The following is a 25121-nucleotide window of genomic DNA, read 5'->3' on the forward strand; positions in this document are numbered from 1 at the left end:
GACACTGCTATGTTCAGACTGCAAGCAAAAGTGGCACTGATGGGAGTTACATCGTTTGTCATCTCCTGCAAACCTAAGACTGAAGCATTATACTTGCACTGTGCATTGTTTGCGGTCTATATTCACCTGTTTTGGACAATGTTCAATAAAAATCTTTGAGTTGTTAACTCAAAGCATCTCTGTCTCGAGTCTAATATCTCCTGACAGAAGACCAGACCATTAAAATTGACCCAGTGGGAAAGGTGCTATGCTTCATTTTTCAGAATAGCTGCAGAATTGAGGCATATGTCGAGGAATTTATACACTATAGCCACCTTTCAACCCGGGAGGACCATTTGTTGATGGACCCATTTTGAAGTGGATTGGACAATTCTATCTGGATACCAGCTGGGAGCCCAAACACTTCACTGTATAGCAGTATTTGAGCATAGTGCTGTGGATTTGTGGCTCTCCCTATACATTGGGTGAGGTTAGTGATGAAGACACCATTGCTCCTCAGTCACAACCACCCCAGTCTACTCCAGTCCTCCAGGTAGCAGCGGTCATCGCTACCCGTCTCGAAATCCTCCCAAGTCATGCCTCACTCCTAATGTGAGCTCAGGAGTTCAGAGTCCCTTTTTGCCCAGGAGTCAGCTTCAGAGTTCCCATACCGAGGTCCAGGAGAACCATTTCTACAAGAATGGATCTGATTGAAGAATTTTGACAAACCCTGCAAAAAAAGTCTGTACGGGTGGCAATGAGAAGGGTCTGTTTCCCTATGCCTGCCAGCTCCTGTCACGACCAGTGAAATCATACCCGATCCCCTGTTATGGGCCAGTGAAGTCGATCCTGTAGGTTTACCCTGTCTTAAGTCTGCTCCAGCCCCAGAGCTCAGCTCTGCCAAAAATCCTCCACTTCCTTCAGTTTGCGCACCACATTGATCCCCAGCATTAAGGAGGAGGAAAAGGAGGAAGAAGAGGTTCTCTCCTGCATCCCTTGATGGGATCTCATTTTCTGTGGCTCTGGAGTCTAGTCCAGCGGTGTTCTCTAGCCTGTCTCCCAAAGACATTTGACTCCCACCAACTTCCAAAGACATTTGACATCACAGCCACTGAGGATGACCACACTGTAAACCCTAATGTTGTCTTTACTTAAACAAATCAAGTAATCTTGACTAAATATTACTAGTTTAGTCCAAAAACTCAAAAAATATAAGTTAGTATAACTTATTATCCTACAAAATACATAAACTTAAGATTTCAAGTTGAATGAACTCAAAATCATAATTAATTAAAATAGCTCGCTCTGGTCTTGCTTTGATGTGATTGGCCATGCAAGGAGTTCTGTCTGGAAACAAGAACTAATTCACTGATTGGAGGACATTTACAAAAGGCGGTCCTTTTCTTGTTGCTGATTTAAATTAAGATGGAGACTTGTTCATTGTGTGCAATCTTAAAATCGGTAAGTAAAAATTCGTAAGTTACTAAACATAATAATAATATGTGAACTAACTTATAACTAACCAGACTGACTTTATTTCTGTTTTAATGAAAATAATAGTTTCGTTGGAAGTCACCATGATGGAGATAAGTGTTTGCTTTAGTTGGGCTCTTGACCCTTGACTGTATAATAATAATTTAATGTTTCTCTGGCTGCTTTGTGTTTGAGAGACACATTTGGGAAGGAACACAAAGTCAAGAGAAAATATCAAGTGATGTTGTTTAATCATTGACGATGATAACATCATAATGTATTGGCAGAATCCCTGATCTCATGCAGAGTTTAATGCTGTGGTTGTCAAAGCAGTTATTAATAGTTTTGAAATATTAATACAAATTTCCATGAGATGGATGATTGTTTAAACTAAGTATCTTCAGTTACTGTAACTCAGTTATAAGTACATTCAACTTAAATCTTCTATTCCATTCCATTATGGGCTTAAGTACATTGAAGGCAGTCCACTTCACTTATTCAACTAATGCTTCATTACTTAAAAAATTTAAGGCAACGAGTTACCTTGGTTTTTTTAAGTAGATTCGACTTATCCGGGTTTACAGTGCATAGCTCCCTTGTCATGGCCGGCCATGGAGACAAAGCTCACTTATCTCCACCATGGTAAGTGAAACATAAACAGTTCTCAGTTTGTGTTTCACCAGGTCTGCTGTGGTTGACACTCCAGACAACAATTTGGAAATCCAGATGCCAACAAGCATTTTTATTTCTATTTTACAAAGAAAACTGAGATAAACTTTGCTCTATTTCTCATCCTCATCTGCATCATCAGAACTGTCACCAGTTCACACTCAAATCCAATATAAGTCACACTTATAAAAAAGTGTGAACAGACACACAAAGAAATCGGATTGGAGCAATAAATCAGAATTAAGCACAAAACTTGCAGTATGAATGTAACCTTTTTACACCTGCATAGTATTGCCCACTTATGATTGGATTACTTAAATCAAATAGTAAAACTAGGGCTTTAGATGAACTCATCATGTTTTATCTGAAAACAAGGTGCACTGTCTGAGGGCTACAAGTGTCTCAGCATCTGCCTTGCTTTGGATGTCAGAGATCAGAAATAAGTGCCTTATATGAGGCAGCAGAGAGATGAAGAAATGATGATGAGTGCAACGGCATCCCCTTTAGCCTCTCTCTCCAATTGTCTCCTGTGCTCCATGATGAAGATGGAAGTGAAGCTAAGAGTGCTGTCAGCCTCCTCTGGTTAATACACACACACACCGAGGGGATAAATCACAGCTGTAGAGTCGGGATGAACCATGTGTCAGCATGGGTCAGCCACACATTACACCCTCTTCAAAAACTATTCATCTTCAGTGTGTATTCAGCGGCTAGAAATAATTACTCCTACTGACCCGCGTAACACCACATGACCAGTGGTCAAACCAGCTCAAGCGGAGGAGTCATCTGGGTGGGAGTGAATTATGGTCCTGTGGAGAGTAAAGGATGTGCCACTCAAACACATACTCTGTGTGTGTGTGTGTGTGTGTGTGTGTGTGTGTGTGTGTGTGTGTGTGTGATATGAGGACACAAATGTGTATAATGGCATGGGTATGACACATATATTACAAGGAGAGGGTGAAATATGAGGACATTGGCCATGTCCCCACTTTTCAAAATGTTTATAAATCATACAGGATGAGGTTTTTTAGAAAGTAAAAATGCAGAATGTGTCCTGTGATGGGTAGGTTTAGGGGTAGGGGCAATGTAGGGGGATAGAAAATACGGTTTGTACAATATAAAAACCTTTATGCCTATGGAATATCCCCATATGTCACAAAACAAACGTGTGTGTGTTATGAGGACACAAATGTGTATAATGACATGGGTATTACAAGGAGAGAGTCATTTCATGCGGGCATTTCCCCATGTCCCCATCTTTCAAAAGGTGTATAGATCATAGAGAATTATTATTTATTTATTTATTTTTTATAAAAAAAAAATTGGTATTTTTGAGAAAGTAAACTGTGCAGTTTCCTGTGATGGTTAGGTTAAGGATTAGGGGGTAGACGTGTATGGGAATAGAAAATACAGTTTGTATGGTATAAAAACTATTAAGGAATGTCCCCACTATTCACAAAAACAAACGCATGAGTGTGCACGTGCGTGCTATGAAGACTTTTCACAATGATTTTTACTGTACTGAAATTAAAATTCTTAACCTCACTTTAACAGAAAACATTCTTCTTTTTTACATTTTCAGAACGAAATTCATATGCTCTATTATTACAAGTCATTTTGCCCAAGGGGACTTAAAATTGTCCCCGTCAAATCAAAAAATCCAGATCTTGCTGTCCATATATATGAGGATATTTTCTCGACAATGTAGGGAATACCTGGACCACACCAATGGCTAGTTTCCACAGAGCTGTACGGAACGGTTCAGTACAGTACATAAACCTGATCCGGCTAGCGTTTCCACTGCCAACAGTACGCTTATGAAGGTTTAGTGGTTAGTGGTTACGCTTATGATGGTTTAGTGTAGCGATCAGACAGCTGAGATTGATAGCTTCTCTGGGTGAAGTGGTCACTGAGGCACCAACAGAAACTTCAAGAGGAGATTGAAGCTTTAACTTTAATTTCTAAATTTCCATAACTGTTTATTTCACACTGACATAATGAATTGCTGTGGTGTTATTTGCAAAATGTAAAGCTATGGTATAGTTGATACAATGTAAAAAATAAATAAAATAAAAAAAACTCAAATGCTTTTGCTCAAATATTCTCATGGAAAATTCAGGTTTCAATTAAAAATGTTCAAGTGACAGACCACATCTAAATTTTTCAGTTGGCCGAATTGAATTTCATCAATTGACAGAATTTAAATTGAACTGAAAAATTTAGATCAGTCTCTTGAGAATTTTCAATTGGAGACCTGGATTTTTGTACAGTGTACGTTTCCCTGAGAATATTTGAGCAAACTTGTGTTTAATTTCCGGTTTAAAGCTGTGCTAACTAGTGTTTTCCTCTCGCAGCAGCGCTGGCAGAGGCTTGTTGTGATAACGAAAAGCCTACGATTATGTTAAATTGGTAGGTCCACTTTAAAACGCATGTAATAGCCTATTTGGTTTAATACCAATGTTATTATACATATGTTTTACCTAATAAATGTCTGTAAGAACATCAGAGAGGATGTTCATTTTCCGCAGCGGAGCTGGCAAACAGGGAGACGCGACGATTCATTGCGATAAAGACCTTTTTCTTTGTTTCGTTAATATGTTTCAAGATAATATGTATTCACTGGTTATTGTTGTATACTGCTAAAAATTAAGTACTTTAACTCTTTAAAAAATTTTTTTACATATATTTCAACATTTATTTCCACTGGCATAATACTGTGATTTTACTGGTATTGCTCTAATTGCATTTTGTTCATTGATTAATTATGGTTAATATGCTACCAAATCTGTATATTTTAATGAAGTTCTGCTATGAAATGTAAGAGATGAAACATGCATGTTGATGTGAAGCAATAATTTGTGTTATTGAATATATTACAGCAAAATTAAATAGTGTAGTTAGATTTACAGTATTTTACTATAGTATAAAATACAAGAACACCAGGGTACAGTGTTTCATAGAAAAGGGGACAACCAGAGAGATTGATTACTGCAAATTTAGTGTTAAATGTACAGTCACATCTTTAGCCCTTGCATAACAAACAACCTCAGAGTAATAGTATTTATTTATTTTTTTCAAATTAGTGCCTGAACACAGAGTATATTTTTTTACATTTAAAAATGTTAATAACTGTTGAAACATCACAGTCTGTAAAAAGAGTCCATTGAAGAGATGTCAGGACAGTGTCACAAAAAGCAATAGCATGACATGAGTAGTTTCTGCTTCCTCTCTGAGCTGACAGGCCAGGTGCACGTTTAATTAGCACAGGGGAAACTTACTCCAACACACACACACACACACACACACACACACACACACACACACACACACACACACACACACAAACACACACGGCTAATCAGGTGTCACTGCACTGTTTGATCAACACAAGAAAAGTTGTCACAAATCCTGACAGAGAGGGAAAAAACTAAGTTAATGATAGCGCACGAGAAACAATGCCAGTTAGACCATTAACTTGCTTTCTCATTTCAACACACTCACTATAGGTGTGTGTATAGGACTAATGGTGCACTGACACATAATGTAACAGTCTTCTTCCTGCTCACAAACCACAATTACATATAATTGCAATTAAATTTAGGACGTTTTACCAACACCGAACAAACAAAAATCAGCAAAATGCTAATTTACCAATCACTCAAGAATAAACCTCATTGCAGCAGAATGCAAAACATTTGTGCTTATAAAAGCCCAAATGGGAAAAAAATGTAAAGAATAATCTTATGCTCATTGATGCTTCATTCTGCTTCATTCATTGGACTTAAATATTAATAACTCTAATATGAACTATTACTATATAATTTAAAATATTGGTGTTTCTTTTAAAATATTTTTAAAAGAGTAACTTAAAGGGGGGGGGGGGGGGGGGTGAAATGCTGTTTCATGCATACTGAGCTTTTTACACCCATCCTAAACATACACAAAGTTTCAAAAACTAATGTTGGACGTTTGATGGAGTATTTCCATTTTTTTTTTTTTTGTAAAATTACAAAGTGTATTTACACCAAGTGCAAATAGTGTGCCTTGTTGGCAACTCGTACTAGCTCTGCCTAACAATGCCTGGTTAGCCCAAACAATATAAAAAAGACATGTTTTTAAACGTCTCCAGTAGTGTTGTCAGTAATGTAGAGTGTAAGGCTCATGGAACATGCTTTTGACATGATCGGCCGGGTCGAAACAATCTTTTGCAGAGCTTACTCTTTCCCATTACATATCTGAAAGACATTTCCTTTCAATAAAAAATAAGAAAATGTTCTAAAAGTGCCTAATGAAATGTTTAATATTAATAAAAGTATTTATTGGGTATGGGTTAGTGGTAGGGAGGGTGTTTATGGTCCCATTAAGGCTGCATCCATTTAAAGGGGTCAAGAACTGGCTTTTGTTATTTTTTTATACTGTTGTCTGAGGTCAACTAATGACGTTTAATAATAATAATAATAATAATTCATTACATTTATATAGCGCTTTTCTAGGCACTCAAAGCGCTTTACATAGAAGGGGGAATCTCCTCAACCACCACCAATGTGCAGCATCCACTTGGATGATGCGACGGCAGCCATATTGCGCCAGAACGCTCACCACACACCAGCTGATTGGTGGAGAGGAGACCGAGTGATTAAGCCAATCAGGATAGGGGGAAGATTAGGAGGCCATGATGGACAGAGGCCAGTGGGCAAATTTGGCCAGGATGCCGGGGTTACACCCCTACTCTTTATCGAAGAACATCCTGGGATTTTTAACGACCACAGAGAGTCAGGACCTCGGTTTAACGTCTCATCCGAAGGACGGTGCTCTTTGACAGTACAGTGTCCCCATCACTATACTGGGGTGTTAGGACCCACACAGACCACAGGGTGAGCGCCCCCTGCTGGCCTCACTAACACCTCTACCAGCAGCTACCTGGTTTTCCCAGTTGGTCTCCCATCCAGGTACTGACCAGGCTCGGCCCTGCTTAGCTTCAGTGGGAAACCAGTCTTGGGCTACAGGGTGATATGGCTGCTGTTTGTGTGGTTTTTACATTCAAAAACATCATAATGATTAAGTAATAGGCTATTTTCAATCCTGGTTTTGAGCCTTTCTCAAGAAACGCTCGGTTTTGATGGGCACACTAAAGACTTGGAAGTAAACACCAATGACTAGGAATGATTCTCTCACAGGGAATCTCTCACTTTATCAAACAAACACAACGACTTATCTCTCATCCACCCACGATTGATTGGAATGTTAGTTTTTTTAACTTTGTTACTTGGCCTGCCTGATTGGTGGATATAATTGCGACCCAAACACACACTCACGCCAAGAAAGTAATGTTATTTAGCCATTTAAGTAATGTAAGTAATGTTATTTCACCATTTATCATTCTCACCATCGCAGTTATATTCACTGGCCTGCCAACATACTTATGTTTTGGTAGCCCATCTGGAAAACACACAGCCCCAGGACGTTGGGCTTTGGGAGTCCTGGTCCATACATGTCTGATCCCAAATTGCAATGAACCAACAAATAAAGGATTCTCCAGCATGCGACAGCGTGCTAAGAAGTTCTGGGTATTGCTCGAAATCTTTCGATCCGGTGCCAATTTCGACACATTAGTTTCGATACCGGTTCCTAACAATACTTTTTTCGATAATATATGCAACCGACTAGCAGCACAAGCTAACGTTCTTAAAGTGGTATGCAAAGTTATGGGGATGCATTCGGTTTAAATAGAGAAATAACACTTATCTGTCAAGTATTTCCCCAAGCACGATTGTCCCCCATCCCTTCTCCCTCGCTGGCCTGCACTCACACTTGACATACCGGGCCACATGCTTGCTTCATTCATGATGCAACTTTTTGTTTTGAAGAAGAACAGAAGAAAAGAGCTTTTACTAATAGACTGCCTAATAGATTTATCATTTATGCCGTGCAGCGATTTTCACTTGACTACACTGCACATATCAGATGATTATTACGGAGGCAGCTACTTTGATGAAGGAATATACAGCTTTACTCGCAAACTGAGGTGGTAAAAAAAGGTGATAACAGGACAGTTATAAACCTAAATACTTGATTTAATCTAAAAGTATATCCAAGTAGTAATAATTTGGTGTTTGCTGTCGTAATGATGACAGTACCATTCAGCTGTTTCGTGCTCTGGGGCGGTTAGCGCTCACACAGCATGCGAACCGCGCTCGGGCCCAACCGAACCGCGCTCTGGCCCAACCAAACCGCACTCTGGGCTCAAACGCGCTTGGGCACAGTTCAGAGCGCCTAGTGAGAGTACACTGCCGCCATTGGTCACCTCTTATCGCATATGTTGCACTTTGCTGACTCGCATCCACTTTTATAAAGTGTAGCCACACTTTAGACCCCTTTGGTATTGTAAAATGAAGGGGTAGAACACATGAGAAAAAACAACTACACTTGTGTTGTGTCTATGACTGCGAGTATCTTCAGAAATCCTCCTCGTCATGTGGTGGAGGGCAGAATTTGTAAAATACTATCATTACACTATATTATTATTGCATCCAGTTAATGTAAAACAACACTGAGGTGCAAATTTTGTATGCAAAATAGTATGCATCTGCAGTTTGTAAATTGTAATTAGATGCTATTTATACTTCATTTTGACAAAGAACTGCTACTTTTACATGGCGTAAATAGAATATATCACTATTTTAACTTAGTAAATAGCATTTACAGTTATTTGCACGTGTAAATATCATTGATCGCTGAAAAAATATATTATTTTCACTTAGTGTAAATAGAAGCTGGTTGCTGTTTGCACTTAATGCAAATAGCCACAGCCTTAAGTAAATAATGTGTAAATAAGTAATGTTACCAAACTAAATGAGTCGCAGTAGCAAAAAATAAACAAAGAAAAACTAAAATAAGTAAAACAATTTTAACAAAGAGGGACAAATTAAATACTATTACTATATCTGCTACTAATAAGTTCAGTTAAGGAAACGCATCAGACAGCAGCCCACTCACTGTCCCAACAGAGACCCACATCGAAACATTCACACAGACTCAATTTTCTAGCATTTACCGCTCATTTAGTCTTCCTGAATACATTAGCTAACTGAACCACTGAAACACACACTGGAGTGACAGCAGCGACACTTCCTCCCCATCGCCATGGCAACTCAGATTATTACGAATGAGCGGGAGGGAAGAAAGGATGATACATAAATTAATTAAAGTTTTAAAAAAACACACACAAGTAGAGAATTAAAGTTGGTACATCTGTCAGCGACTCCGCTCTGCTCGCTAATACTTGTGTTGGAACATTTATACCCTTGAAGTAAATGATCCGCTGTGTAATTGGCAGCGGAGGAGAGGAGAGAGGGATGATGGTGGATCCTGGAAGAGCTGATAAGGAAGCTCTCTTTTTTCAGAACCAGGAAAAGAGAAGAAATACATTTAAAAAAACCTTGCTGTTTAATCCCCATTGTCATCATGGAACAGGGGACGCCATTACAAACAGAGATATCCCAACCGAAGCTGTCTGAGTGTGAGGAACAGAAGACAGTGTTTGGCACGAGTGTGTGTGTGTGTGTGTGTGTATGTAAGAGAGAGAGCGAGAGAGAGAGGAACCAGGTTCCTGGATTAGTCCAATCCATATGTGCCATCAGTCAATGGCGAAGAGGCCTGTCAGAATGTCAGCTGCACAAAAACACACACACCAAGAATGGAGAAAAATGTCAGACAAACTATGTGTGACAATGCGATTAAGCAAAAATGTGTTTAGGCACGTATATACCGCTCAAACACACACATACACAGTAAGAAAGTATCAGAGAAGGATTATGTTCATAATCACTGTGTGTGTCATACTGATCTCGCTGTTTATAAGCAAAGATTACTGTATACGTCAGCTTTAAGTTTGTGACAATGGCCTGCAGAGTGTGTGTAAGTGCATGTACTTGTTTTGCTATTCTTTAGGGCCAAATGTTGTGAAACCTCTTCAGACAACTTGCAAGGCTGTAATAAAATGGTACGTTTTACATTTACACCAAAACATAACACCTGGGTTACATTTTAGAATAAGTATTTTGCGTTTCTTTCACATTTTTATATCTAGTTACACCGACTCTGCAAATTCCTTTACTTATGCAAACTGTGACTGAGAAAATCAAGAGCAAAAAAAACACTTTTTTTTTTTTTTTTAAATACACATTATCTGTACATCTGTACAAATAACTAAAGCATTATTTTTCCATAACCATAATATTAGGAGTGATGTTACAAATTACTGTTAAGAACATTCATCAACATTGTTTTCAAATATATTGGGTTTTTTGTGTGTGTGTGTGTGTGTGTGTGTGTGTGTGTGTGTGTGTGTGTGTGTGTGTGTGTGTGTGTGTGTGTGTGTGTGTGTGTGTGTGTGTGTGTGTGTGTGTGTAAGAAATATTAAATATCTAAACTAGTAGTTCTGATGTGTTGTGACCCATTTATTGTATGGCATGAATCAAATACATTTACTTAAGTCGAGCATGCTCAAATTTTATTTTGGATCCAAAAGTAATTTAATCAATAATAATAAATCTTAAAAAACAAACATTAATTAATAAAAGTTAATTCTAAAATAGTCTGACAGTGGGAAAGAGTTGGGACTCCTTTGTAGACTGATTTTTTTTATTTTTTATCAGGCTCTAAAGTGTTAAAGTATACGCATAAAATTTCCAAAGAAAAAAATGACTTGGATTATACGCCATGGATTATACATTTTAAATACGTTTAAAACTTATCTAACTTTTAGAAAGTTTGGCTTTTGCAGTTACCAAATGCTCTGAATGTTCCATTCATCCAGTCTCGCTAGAAGAACAGGACACTGACGTCTGCTCATCACCATAACAACTGAACTTGAACCACCAACCTTGGCTGATCTCATCTAAATAAACAACAGGAGAGACGAGAGGTCTGGCCCTATCACAAACACACAGAAAGAGAAAGAGAGTGGAGGAAGAAGAGCATATGATAGACAGCAAAACAGAGCAGCTTTCTTTATGCAGCCCTGATCATGTGCTTGACAGTAGTTCAGGGTGAACTTACAGCTGGATGACCAGGGGCACAGAGACTGAGAGAGCGAGAAAGACAGCCAGAACAGAGAGAGAGGGAGTTTTGACAGTAAAATTACCACAAGCATACCAATGAGCGTTCAATAGGCCACCGCTCACAACCAAAACTGTATGTGTGTGCTGGTAGAGGCAGAGGAGACAGTAATGAGAGGCCAGTGTCATGCATCAGTGGCCATTCAAGCGCTTTCACTTTCACTCCTCCTGCACCTCACCTTGAAACAAGAGCATCACAAACTAGACATTTGACAAGGTGTCATTTAACCTGTTGGTATGGTGATGCCACTCTAGAAAAATGCCAACAAAGTTGTGATGGAGCGAAGAAAGCAAATGGCCATGTACATACTACAGCTAAATATGGATGTCACTTCTTTTTTCTAAAAACTTAAAGGGTTAGTTCACTCAAAAATGAAATTTATGTCATTAATAACTCCCCCTAATGTCGTTCCACAACCGTAAGACCTCTGCTCATCTTCAGGCACAGTTTAAGATATTTTATATTAAGTCCGAGAGCGCATGCAAATGTATGCACACTTTACTGTCCATGTTCAGAAAGGGAATAAAAACATCATCAGAGTAGTCCATATGTGACATCAGTTGGCTAATTAGAATCTCTTGAAGCATCGAAAATACATTTTGGGGCAAAAATCACAAAAACTCCCGACTTTATTCAGCACTGTCTTCTCTTCCTGGTATGTTTTCAATCCTCAAAGATTTAAACAGTTATGAATCAGCAGCGGATTGATTCATGATTCAGATCGCGTGTCAAACTGCTAAAATCACATTATACTGGCAATCCGAATCATGAATCAATCCGCTGCTGATTCATAACCATTAATCATTACGGGTGTGGAACGACATTAGGTTAGCCATTTAGGAGTCATAGGAGTCCTTTATGACATAAATTTCATTTTTGGGTGAACTAACCCTTTAATTGCTGTTCAGTTCACAAAGAGTTTGATCAATTACAGAAATGGCAACCACATATTTTAATGACTCTTTTCCAATGTGCAGTGCGGAACGGTTCAGTACAATTATTGGGGACTGTAAACCCTGATCCACCGCCAATGGTACGCTTAAGATAGGTCTGGTTTAGCGATTGACGTCATTCTCACACAGAGAAGAATGCGACAAGCAACAACAGTGGACGACATACAGCAGATATTGTTCTTGCTTCTCAGCATGTGGCTGTTGTCACAAGACACTTTGTTTGAGCAAAGGCTGCAGGCTGCAAGAAAAAAAAAAAAAAAAAAAATGCAAGTGATGGTTCCCTGTCAACCAACCATTGTTCTGCAGTTCTAGCTCCACCCTTTAGTACCAGACCACTGTGCTAGGTACCCTAACAGAAGGGTGACAGAAGGGTGACAAAAAAGTGGTAATTAGGTAAAATCTTGAAACTAGGCTACCATTCACAATATTTGACAATGGAAACAGCAAAAATTGCATACAGAACTGTACCGCTCTGTGAACCCATAACTTACTACTCAAATATTCATAAAGTGACATGTAGTAAGTGATAAAATCTTTACTCCCACTATAGGACAAGCGAACGATTCGAAAAATTGAATGTATTTAATTGAAAAACAGCTCCAAACCGGTTAAACAATTGAGTGTTTGCAAAGACCTGTCCCCTAGTTACTGTTGCTATGTCTGACAAGCCATGGGGCTCTCATACCACACACGTTCTCACATAGAGAAAATACATCGGCGAGCAAAGAGGACACTGACAACGCACCGACAGACAGGATAGAGCAAGTTACTTTCAATATGAAAAAAGTCTCAAATTTTAAATTGTAATTTTTTTACAGAAATTTAAACAATAAATAACGTTTTGTGGCTCGTCAATGTGTTGCAATGGCTGTAGCGACTCGGTTAACGCTGCCCGTGAACTGATCATCTCTTCCTTCTAATTAATTAAGCATCAAATAACATGAATGAACACTAAAAGAAAACCAACCGCAAGTCAACTGCGGAAAGACATCAGTATTTTTCAAGTTCAAGTCCACCGATGTTAAGCTACAAACTCTTCTGACTGCTTTGTCGGACAAAACTGCAGATTCGATATGCGATTGGTCAGATCCCCTGTCAATCAAACTTACATTTACATTTATGCATTTGGCAGACGCTTTTATCCAAAGCGACTTACATTGCATTCAAGGTACACATTTTTACATTTTTGTCAATTCTTGCTTTCCCTGGGAATCGAACCCATGACCTTGACGTTACTAGCGCCACGCTCTACTGGTTGAGCTACAGGAAAGCTTACTGCGAAAGCTTGCAGAAAACTTGCAGCGAAGGGTCATCCAGGTTTGACTTTAAATGTGAGAAGTCACAATGTTGCAATGGTTATCACTGTCAATCATCTCAGTTTTGGGAACTCCTGTATTCCATATGCACACACACACAAATATTTTAACAGCATTTCTGCAGTAACATATTTTGATCATCTGATGCATTAATTTCAATCACCTAAGTCTCATTTTCAATCTTAAGCCTAAAAATGTCACAGATTTATTTTCCAAATTGGTAAAAGACAAACCCGTCCTGTAGGGCTGGGCGATATGACGAAATATATCGTCTGGACGATAGAAAATGTCTATCGTTTTATATAAGGCTGTATCGCTTACGCCACGATAAGGCGTTTATGGCAGAATTTTACGTCAAGATGCACCTCACGCCACGGCTTGCCCATACACGCTGCAATACATAAACAAACGTGGAGGAAGACGGTAGTAGACGCGGTTCAGACCAGGGTAATTCTCAGAGTAATTATGCCAGAATAGTGGCATAAGCGCTCAAAACAAACTTCAGACTCAGACGCTGCAACGGGCTTTTACGCGTGGCACACCATATATCCATATATTGAAATATTTTAATGGCAGGTGTAGGGATGGCGAAAACTAAAAATTTTCTTGACCGACCACCGAGCCTCATTAGCCGGTTAAAACCGGTTAACCGATTAGTTTAAAATATGCTGCGCTATTTGAAATAACAGCCGCGAGCCGCGCTCCCTCTGTCTCTCTCTCGCTCTCACACACACACACACGCGCTGCCGCCTCCCTTCCACTCACGTCACTTTTTTAAAATCCCCCACAGCGCGAAACACGAGTCCCGCAAACGCGCCGCAGAGGAGCTTGTTTGTAATCTGAGGACAAATGGCTCCTTAGTTTCGAAATGGTTTGGGTACAAGGTGAGCGCATTGTAAATAAAGGCGTTTGTCTAGCGTTAGAAGCTCATTTGAATCATTGCCGCGGCTCATTTAAGAAAATGACAGCTCCGAAGAGACGCCGCTTTAGTTCGAGGTAGTGCTACTAACAATAATAAAGAAAGACGATCAACACCTTATGTGTTACCACTGAAATGAAGATGTAATATATTTCCAAATGTAAGCCCATCTTAAGCGAAATGCAAGCTTCATACTGTCGTCTGCCCTGACTCTAACCTCGAGTGTTTACTTTTTGCAAACCTTGTGAGCGCGCAAACCCAAACGCTGTAACCTCGCGCCAAATGTTTTTATTGGTTTATTAAGTACAAACAGGCGAGTTATGAAAAATTGAGTGCGAGGGATATGTTCAATCACACAAAAAGATTTTGGAATGAGACGGCCAACTGTAGCGTTTAGTCCACTGTCTATAATAGCCTAATTTAGAGATCACTTTTTAATTTATTTTAACCAACAACTTTGATCGGTTAACGTTGATACGGTCAGCCATCGGTCAAACGGTCATCGGTTAACATCTCTAGGCCGGTGATAACTTTACCAACAGTCTTGCTTTAAAAAAAGGTTCTAAATAAAATAAAAATGTAGTCCATACTACCTTTATTTGTTTTGTATATCATTTCAAACTGCATTTCCACATTGCAATTTTTTATAGACTATTCATAAACTGAATTAACAGAAAAATTGCTATATCGTTATGTATATCGTTATCGGGATATCAAATGAGCTATATCGGGATATGACATTTTGGCCATATCGCCCAGCCCTACCGTCCTGCAGCCAATTCCATTGGTCAACTCAATTATACACAGTAATGGTCAAGACAAATTTCAGAAATTAATCTAAATGATCAGGATTTGCTACCAATGGAAACCACACCATTTTGGTGACACAGCAAAATCTCCAGTGTCAAAATCTTGGTGTTAAGGACTCTTAGAGTAAAGAGTTAATTTTCTGGTGTTGAATTAACACTGCTAGTGTAAACCGCACTCTCTGGCTGGTGAACATATTCAGAGTTAAATATCAATAACACTGACAGAGCGTATAGCCACATCCGGGACATTTCGGCAGCGGAACAAGCTCAAGCCTCGAACTTTTTCTCACAGACACCATTTTCTTTGCCTCGCGATGCGTAACATCAAGGAGGGGAAACGCTGATATTGCGTGTTTCATCCTATGGTTCCATCTCATTTACGTATCCATTTTATAGCATTATATTGTTTTATAACTAGTTATGTGCTGTGCACGGTTAAACAGCTCTCATAGAGGCATTTTCGTTGACGTGATTCGGACGGAGCAGACCAGGCGGGTGCTTTTTCACAGGGAAACGCCATAAGTAAGTGTTTTAGCTCATTTACAATATGTATTTTATAAAATGTTTATTTAACGCGATATTTAAATGCTCTGCACGCTTAAACGAAACAACCTCTCACATGCGGCATTTTCTTTGACTCGTGAGTGGTGACATGGAACTGACGACGAGGAGGCGGGTGCACGCCGCTTGCACGTTATGAGGGAAACGACGAAAGTAAGTGTTTAGCCTAATTTGCAACGTGTTTTTTTTAATGACGTCGTTTAACGATATCTAACGCTTTTAAAACGCGCCTAAACCTTTCTTACAGGCTAGGCTTGTGACGCAGTTGAGAGTGAGACACGGAGTGTGCTTTTAACAGAGAAAACACCTAAAGTAAGTGTTCTACACATATAATAATCTGTATAATTGCTGTATAATTATGTATTTATGTCTTGGAAAAATCACTGGCCTCACTGGTGAAGCAGCATCAAACGGGGGTTTCTAACATGCTTTCTCTTCCCCGTTATAGTTCATTCACCGAACTGTAATCTTATTGCACTACTTAATCTTTGTGTATGATTTTTATTGGGTAGAATTCCAGATTCAAAGACTCATATTACTAACAAAGGAAAGCTATTTTTTTGCGAAATCAAGTGACAAAGTTTTAGGCAGGATTGTTTTATGAATGTTGACCTAATTTGCTTTTGACCTGTCTCTGTCTTAAGAAGCATCATGTTCATCAGCTGCATCAACATTGATTTTTGACCACCCCCCTGGACTGAAACCAAGGCTGACAGATGACCATGCTTTCTGTTCTGCAGCAAAAAGGTATGTTTAAGGTATAGAAAACTGTAGTGCTTTTCTTGGCAGATTATTGGTAAATATCTTTAAGCACAGATATTGATCAATAATATTTATTTACAATAAAGGACAACTAAGGCAAAAAGTGCATGCATCCCTCCATGGATGCTGGATCTTATACACTAGAGATCAACAGTGTGAGAAAGAAAAAGATCAATGTCTATGGTGATGCACTTTTATGATGATGGATGCACTTTTATGATGATAGATAGATGCACTTTTATGATGATAGATAGATGCACTTTTATGATGATAGATAGATGCACTTTTATGATGATAGATGCACTTTTATGATGATAGATAGATGCACTTTTATGATGATAGATAGATGCACTTTTATGATGATAGATAGATGCACTTTTATGATGATAGATAGATGCACTTTTATGATGATAGATAGATGCACTTTTATGATGATAGATAGATGCACTTTTATGATGATAGATAGATGCACTTTTATGATGATAGATGCACTTTTATGATGGATAGGATGCACTTTTATGATGGATAGATGCACTTTTATGATGATAGATGCACTTTTATGATGGATAGATGCACTTTTATGATGGATTGATGCACTTTTATAATGGATAGATGCACTTTTATAATGGATACCTGCACTTATGATGATAGATGCACTTTTATGATGGATAGATGCACTTTTATGATGATAGATGCACTTTTATGATGATAGATGCACTTTTATGATGATAAATGCACTTTTATGATGGATAGGATGCACTTTTATGATGATAGATGCACTTTTATGATGGATAGGATGCACTTTTATGATGATAAATGCACTTTTATGATGGATAGGATGCACTTTTATGATGATAGATGCACTTTTATGATGGATAGGATGCACTTTTATGATGATAAATGCACTTTTATGATGGATAGGATGCACTTTTATGATGATAGATGCACTTTTATGATGATAGATGCACTTTTATGATGATAAATGCACTTTTATGATGGATGGATGCACTTTTATGATGATAGATGCACTTTTATGATGGATAGATGCACTTTTATGATGGATTGATGCACTTTTATAATGGATAGATGCACTTTTATAATGGATACCTGCACTTATGATGATAGATGCACTTTTATGATGGATAGATGCACTTTTATGATGATAGATGCACTTTTATGATGATAAATGCACTTTTATGATGGATAGGATGCACTTTTATGATGATAGATGCACTTTTATGATGATAGATGCACTTTTATGATGGATAGATGCACTTTTAAGATGATAGATGCACTTTTATGATGGATAGGATGCACTTTTATGACGATAGATGCACTTTTATAATGGATAGATGCACTTTTATGATGATAGATGCACTTTTATAATGGATAGGATGCACTTTTATGATGATAGATGCACTTTTATGATGGATAGATGCACTTTTATGATGATAGATGCACTTTTATGATGGATAGGATGCACTTTTATGATGGATAGGATGCACTTTTATGACGATAGATGCACTTTTATGATGATAGATGCACTTTTATGATGGATAGATGCACTTTTATGATGATAGATGCACTTTTATAATGGATAGGATGCACTTTTATGATGATAGATGCACTTTTATGATGATAGATGCACTTTTATGATGATAAATGCACTTTTATGATGGATAGGATGCACTTTTATGATGATAGATGCACTTTTATGATGGATAGATGCACTTTTATGATGATAGATGCACTTTTATGATGGATAGGATGCACTTTTATGATGGATAGGATGCACTTTTATGACGATAGATGCACTTTTATGATGATAGATGCACTTTTATGATGGATAGATGCACTTTTATGATGGATAGGATGCACTTTTATGATGGATAGATGCACTTTTATGATGATAGATGCACTTTTATGATGGATAGATGCACTTTTATGATGGATAGATGCACTTTTATGATGGATAGATGCACTTTTATGATGGATAGATGCACTTTTATGATGGATAGGATGCACTTTTATGATGATAGATGCACTTTTATGATGATAGATGCACTTTTATGATGATAGATGCACTTTTATAATGGATAGGATGCACTTTTATGATGATAGATGCACTTTTATGATGGATAGATGCACTTTTATGATGGATAGATGCACTTTTATAATGGATAGATGCACTAGAGTCTGTGTTTAAAACTAATGAAACGTGTATACTTTAAGACTGTTTAAAGTATTTCTTCATCCTCAAACTATATTTTGCTCGTTGCCAGCACACCTACCATATGACTGAAAAACAGAAGAACAACTCCACAAACTGCAGACCAATACCCTTGAAAGTGTCACTATTATTGGAGGACCAATACTTTTAGAATGGGTAAGTCATTCTTTCAGACTAAATATTTATGCAAAATGTAGGCTAATTATCACTAACTTTTGGTTAACGTTTGGATATGCCTTCATGTTTAAATGTATTGTTTTTGCTGTTTGTGTTTTTAGGAGAATTTCTATGATGCAGCAAGTAAAGGGTACCTGGCTTGGTGTTTGAAGGCTGTACAGACTAGAACCTGTCTGGAGATGGTACGATTTAACATATAACTTGAGTCAAACTAATTGTTTTCATGATTTGACAGGTATATATTTTCTGTTTGATTTTAGACTCAACAGATTGGGAAATCACCTGCCCCCAACATCACAAAGTCAGGAAGAAGGGAACAAAAATCATTCCAGCAGATGACTAGTAAGTGAGATTTCTTAAGGGTTAGTTCACCCAAAAATGAAAATTATGTCATCATTTACTCACCCTTATGTCGTTGGACACCCTTAAGACCTCCATTCATCTTCAGACACAGATGAAGATATTAGTGTTGAAATCCGATGGCTCAGAAAGGCCTTCATTGACACCTATATCATTTCCTCTCTCAAGACCCATAAAGGCACTAAAGATGTCGTTACAAAGCCCATCTCACTACAGTGGCTCTACAATAATTTTCTGAGGTGACGAGAATAGTTTTTGTGCGTAAAAAAAACTAAATAACGGCATGGCAGATTTCAAAACATCGCTTCATTAAGCCTCGGCGCATTTTGAATCATAGACAGTCCATGCAACTACCACTTTCAAGCCACAGAAATATATAAAGGTACATCATTAAAGTACTCCATGCAACTCCAGTGGTTTAACATACATTTTCATTAAACTATGCAAATGCCGTGTTTGCAAAATATATATATATATATATATATATATATATATATATATATATATATATATATATATATATATATATATATATATATATATATATTATAAATGGAGTTGAGATTTTTTGAGCAAATAAAGCTCTTGTTTCATAAAAATGAGGTTAAACCCATGGAGTCACATAGATCACTTATGATTTCCTTTGTACCTTTCTAGGCTTTGGAAGTGGAGGCTGAATAGGCTGTAAATGAAAGGACAGAAATTTCTTAGATATTATTAAAAATATGGAAAAAAAGAAGAAAAAAAGTCTTACGGGTTAAGAACAACATGAGGGTGAGTAATTTAATAACAGAAGTAACTTGGATGAAGTAAGCCTTTAATGTACTTGGAAATCAGTCAATTCTAACCAAAATAGTTTATTGGTTGAGTCACCAAAGTCCAAGATGATTGAACTTTTTGCACCATAAACTTACTGTATTTATAAAATACAACTAGTATTAATTGTAATTAGTCTGGTATTGTGTTGTTTAGGGAACCAGGATTCCAGAGAGTTGGATCTACACAGCTTTTCCTGCTCTGCATATGAAACCACAACTGAACTGCACTGTTAGCAACTGGACACAACTGATCCACAGATATCCTGTGACTGTTTTTTCATCTGCTGAATGTTGTGTTGACTCAAGTACTGCTGTTCTGTTGCAAAGTTGAAGGTACTGAACCAACTTCACTGACACAGGACATATATTCACTGACATGCAGGACTTGAAGTATTACACACTTATAAGCAGCTTTAATAGCTTATGAAAGAAATGCATATATTATGCCTTCATCATTTATTTTAAAAGTTAACCTTCTGTGATGTAAATGGACTTGCTTTTAAATAAAGAACTAGTTTAAAACAACTTTTTGCATTCTTTATTTTTTACTTTACAATGAACAGCGTGTGTGTGTGTGTGTGTGTGTGTGTGTATGCATGTATGTGTATATATATATATATATATATATATAGACTGATTTCCATTTTTCTGAAGTGTTAGGTCAACACCAGAACAGTGTAGAATTTGAACTCTGCCAGTGTTTTCTACAAAGCTGCACTTAACTCTGTAACAGTGTTGTTGTTATCTGCATTGGTGTTAATATTTTACTCTATTAGAGTTTATTGTAACACCGAGTTGGGTGTTGTGAGAGGCAACACTTTTAAAAGTGTTGAATTAACACTTTGCGGGTGGTTCCCATATATACACTTTTAAAGTGTTGAAATTAACTCTATTGGTGTTGATTTTAGTCATACAGGTTTGGAATAACATGAGGCTAAGTAAATAACGGCATTTTCATTTTTGCATTAATGCATTAATTTCATGCTGATAAAACAAGATTACTGGGTTAAAAAAAAGCACTTTGGAAAAATATTTTTAATGAGAGGAATTCCATTGATGCAAAATGAGCATCCAAAACATTGATCAATCCGCCCATCTCAATAAAAAAAAAAAAGTTTTGTATACAGTAAGGAAAATAAGTATTTGAACACCCTGCTATTTTGCAATTTCTCCCACTTGGAAATCATGGAAGGGTCTGAAATTGTCATCGTAGGTGCAGCTCCACTGTGCAAGACACAATCTTTTTTTTTTTAAATCCAGAAATCACAATGTATAATTTTTTAACTTATTATTTGTATGATATAATACATGTATATATAATACATGGCCCCGGTCATCCTCTCCTTAATATAGTGCAGTTGCCCTGTCCCATGTGCAGAAAAACACCCCAAAAGCATGATGCTACCACCCCCATGCTTCACAGTAGGGATGGTGTTCTTGGGATGGTACTCATAATTCTTCCTCCTCTAAACACGTTCAGTGGAATTAGGACCAAAAAGTTCTATTTTGGTGTCATCTGACCACATGACTTTCTCCCATGACTCCTCTGGATCATCCAAATGGTCATTGGAAAACTTAAGACAGCCTGGACATGTGCTGGTTTAAGCAGGGGAACCTTCCGTGCCATGCATGATTTCAAACCATGACCTCTTAGTGTATTACCAACAATAACCTTGGAAACGGTGGTCCCAGCTCTTTTCAGGTCATTGACCAGCTCCTCCCATGTAGTTCTGGGCTGATTTCTACCCTTTCTTAGGATCACTGAGCCCCCACGAGGTGAGATCTTGCATGGAGCCCCAGTCCGAGGGAGATTGACAGTCATGTTTAGCTTCTTCCATTTTCTAATGATTGCTCCAACAGTGGACCTTTTTTCACCAAGCTGCTTGGCAATTTCCCCGTAACCCTTTCCAGCCTTGTGGAGGTGTACAATTTTGTCTCTAGTGTCTTTGGACAGCTCTTTGGTCTCGGCCATGTTAGTAATTGGATTCTTACTGATTGAATGGGGTGGACAGGTGTCTTTATGCAGCTAAAAGGCTAACGGCAGACTAACAAGTCTTTGAGAGTCAGCGTTCTAGCTTATAGACAAGTGTTCAAATACTTATTTGCAGCTGTATCATACAAATAAATAGTAAAAAAAAAAAAAATATTGCGATTTCTGGATTTTTTTTTTTTAGATTGTGTCTCTTACAGTGGACATGCACCTAAGATGACAATTTCAGACGCCTCCATGATTTCCAAGTGGGAGAACAAAATAGCAGGGTGTTCAAATACTTACTTCCCTCACTGTGTGTATATATATATTATATATTATTATGCAACAGCAGACAAATCCATTAAATTCATTCGAGAAGCCTTTAAATCCGCCTGTTTCTCTCTCTAAATCCATTGCCTATGCACACCCAGCAGTAGGTTGGCAGGGCAGGATACATTTTCCTGTCTGGCGCATGCAGACATAAGCACAGCCTTCCAACTGGCACAACTATGGGCAATGCCTCGTCACCCATTGGGCATCCACACACAAATACACACACACACCAGGTGCTCAGGCCCACTTTCACTCCCCTCATTTTTAGAACATAACTTATGATGTACAAATTAAGAGTTAGTGTTTACAGGCTCTAGTGAAAGTGGCCTCCTGTAGTTCCAGTGAAAGAGGGACTTTGGACTGGCAATAGGAAGCAGATGTTGGGCAAAGGGCTGCCATTAGCTAGTTTCCCTTTACAAGAAAAGGTGAGCTATTACACAAGAAAATAAATTCACAAATAAACAGCAAAGAAGGGGCCTGCTGTTCAGTGGAGCAGCCAGATGGAAATTATAGAGTGATTTTTCTTATTTTTTGACATTATACGTTACTGCATTATGTAATCCAAAACATTCTAAGAAAATGTACTTATAATAATATACAAATATTATAAATATTTATAAAATATGATAAAAGACTATGAATATAATGAGAAGACTGATCACAAGGCTAAATTATTAATATATAATAATACATAAATAATTAGAAAGGAAGCCCCAATACTAAACTGATGAAGTCTGGGTTGTAAGGTCAATCTTATGTTTATTCAAAGCTTTTCTGATCCTATTGTAATTGATCACATTGATTATTGACTATACATCACCACTACTAAGCCAATAGCTGCCAAACCAACCCCTTTGAATGTGCCAGACCTCCCCCTTGAGCCATAGAGCTGACTGAGGCACGTTTGGGCCTTACGTCAAGAATCTTATGCCCTGTTTACACCTGGTATTAAGATGCATTTTGGTCGTTTGGATGACACGTAGACAAGGCTGTAGGGGTGTGCCATATATATCGTCAACAATATCATAACGGTTTTAACGATGTGCAACCTGACATTGAGTGTCCCTAATACATTTCCCTAATTTTGCGATCTCACGGTGTGATGTACTCGTGTTAAAATGTAGTAAAAATGGTGGTATAGTATTTGTCTTTTCTGATATTGATTTATTTATTTTTTTAAACAATTAAGTGAATTACATTTAGTATATGCCCCATTTTACAGATGAAAATAGTTCCAAACAAATCCTCAGCAAAACCATTTTGCGTCTATTCAATTAATCAGTCAATATGAACAAATTGGTTAAATAAATGACTAAATGATTTGCACATTACTCACACTAGGCACGGCCATCTTGTACCGAGCCCGAGTGCGAGCGCGATTGAACCATGCTTTGGCCCACCTCTTTCAAGTGGGCCAAGGGCGGTTAAAAAAACTGTGACAGAGAGATCACACTAGTCAAGCGATCTAGACTAGTGTGAGTAGTACACCCTAACACACATCATATCATAACCGAAAAAAGAAAAAAAAAGACAATATTTTTATTCTATCGCACACCACTATGAGGATGACACATTCCATTTTACACCTACTATTTAATCCATCTCTTTTGTCTACTTTCAACCACTTCTGTCCTAAATCCTTCGAGGGGAGGGTCTATGGGCTTTTTCAGATCTTTTGAGCCAATGGACAAAATAAGCTCGCACAATTTATGACCATGACCAGAGACGAAGAAAAACATAGGGAGAGCAGCAACTTTCGCTTCTGCTCTGACAGCCACAAAACTATGCCAAATGTGTGAGTGCATGTTAGAAATCAAGAATGTTGAGAAGATATTGCGTTTTCAGCTGACAAAGTTTAAATCCTGTCTGGCTAGCATGTGTCCCATAATGTTTACGCATTAGTAGTACAGTGGAAAGCAGGTGGACTTTTGTGGTTGTTCAAACACATTCGATTACATGAGAGTTTACACCATGAAAGTAATACTGTATACTGCATTTTCAACAACTTCTAGAAGTGAAAACGCATCTTACTACCAGCTGTAAACAGGACCTTGGGGTTAACCAATTGGTTATAGCTGGCCACACAAATGTGAAAAAAATATATATAAATCCAAGCTAATCTACTGCACTACATTAGCCTGACATGGTCATACTCAATTCTAGTCAGAATATGATTTTGAAACTGCGCCATTGGGCTGTGATTATGGGGCGTGTTTCAACCGAACCAGGAAATACCTCAATTGAATAGACATACCTATCAACGAAGCGACGCATTGTCAAATGTCAACAGAGTTCAACTGCACTGTGTTGCCAAGTCCGTGTTTTTTCCGTGGGTTGTAGCGACTATTATGTGATATATTGACCCATGAGTGCGAATTTTAGCAGGCAACCTTGCCAAAATAACACACATTTTACCCCCCAAACACCATTTTTCCCCCGGAGAACCCCCCGAGAAGCTATTGTTCAGGGCTAGTAGTTGGCGGGTTTTGTTGTAAAAACTTGGCAACCCTGCCTGCACGCGTGCTGAAATCAGGCTGGAATACACGATCTTTGCCGGTGTTGTAAAAAAATAAAATAATTTAATGAAACACAGAGTACTTACTCAACTCATTTCTGAGAGAAATTGTGATGGTGATTGCATATAAACAAGCTCTCCGTTTAGGATTCGAA

The 25121-nt window shown here is 38.0% G+C and overlaps 1 protein-coding gene, 1 long non-coding RNA gene and 1 other non-coding gene across 4 annotated transcripts in view; 1 reads left to right on the top strand and 2 right to left on the bottom strand.

Annotated features, from left to right (window-relative positions):
• Positions 1–25121, bottom strand: part of fto (FTO alpha-ketoglutarate dependent dioxygenase) — a 174996-nt gene that overhangs the window by 137416 nt on the left and 12459 nt on the right. The gene's annotated exons all lie outside the window — the stretch shown is intronic.
• On the bottom strand, positions 13392–13466 carry trnat-agu (transfer RNA threonine (anticodon AGU)). The gene has a single exon. It is a non-coding gene; the product is annotated as a tRNA-Thr (tRNA).
• Positions 15518–20639, top strand: LOC137084370 (uncharacterized). 2 transcript variants are annotated; one of them, XR_010906754.1, is made up of 8 exons: positions 15518–15760; positions 15884–15952; positions 16047–16111; positions 16444–16546; positions 18844–18947; positions 19070–19150; positions 19229–19310; positions 20301–20639. It is a non-coding gene; the product is annotated as an uncharacterized lncRNA (long non-coding RNA). The 2 variants fall into 2 exon arrangements; XR_010906753.1 differs by having other exon boundaries at positions 15519–15952.

This window comes from Pseudorasbora parva, chromosome 1, assembly GCF_024679245.1.
Source record: "Pseudorasbora parva isolate DD20220531a chromosome 1, ASM2467924v1, whole genome shotgun sequence".
Taxonomy (NCBI): Eukaryota; Metazoa; Chordata; class Actinopteri; order Cypriniformes; family Gobionidae; genus Pseudorasbora; species Pseudorasbora parva.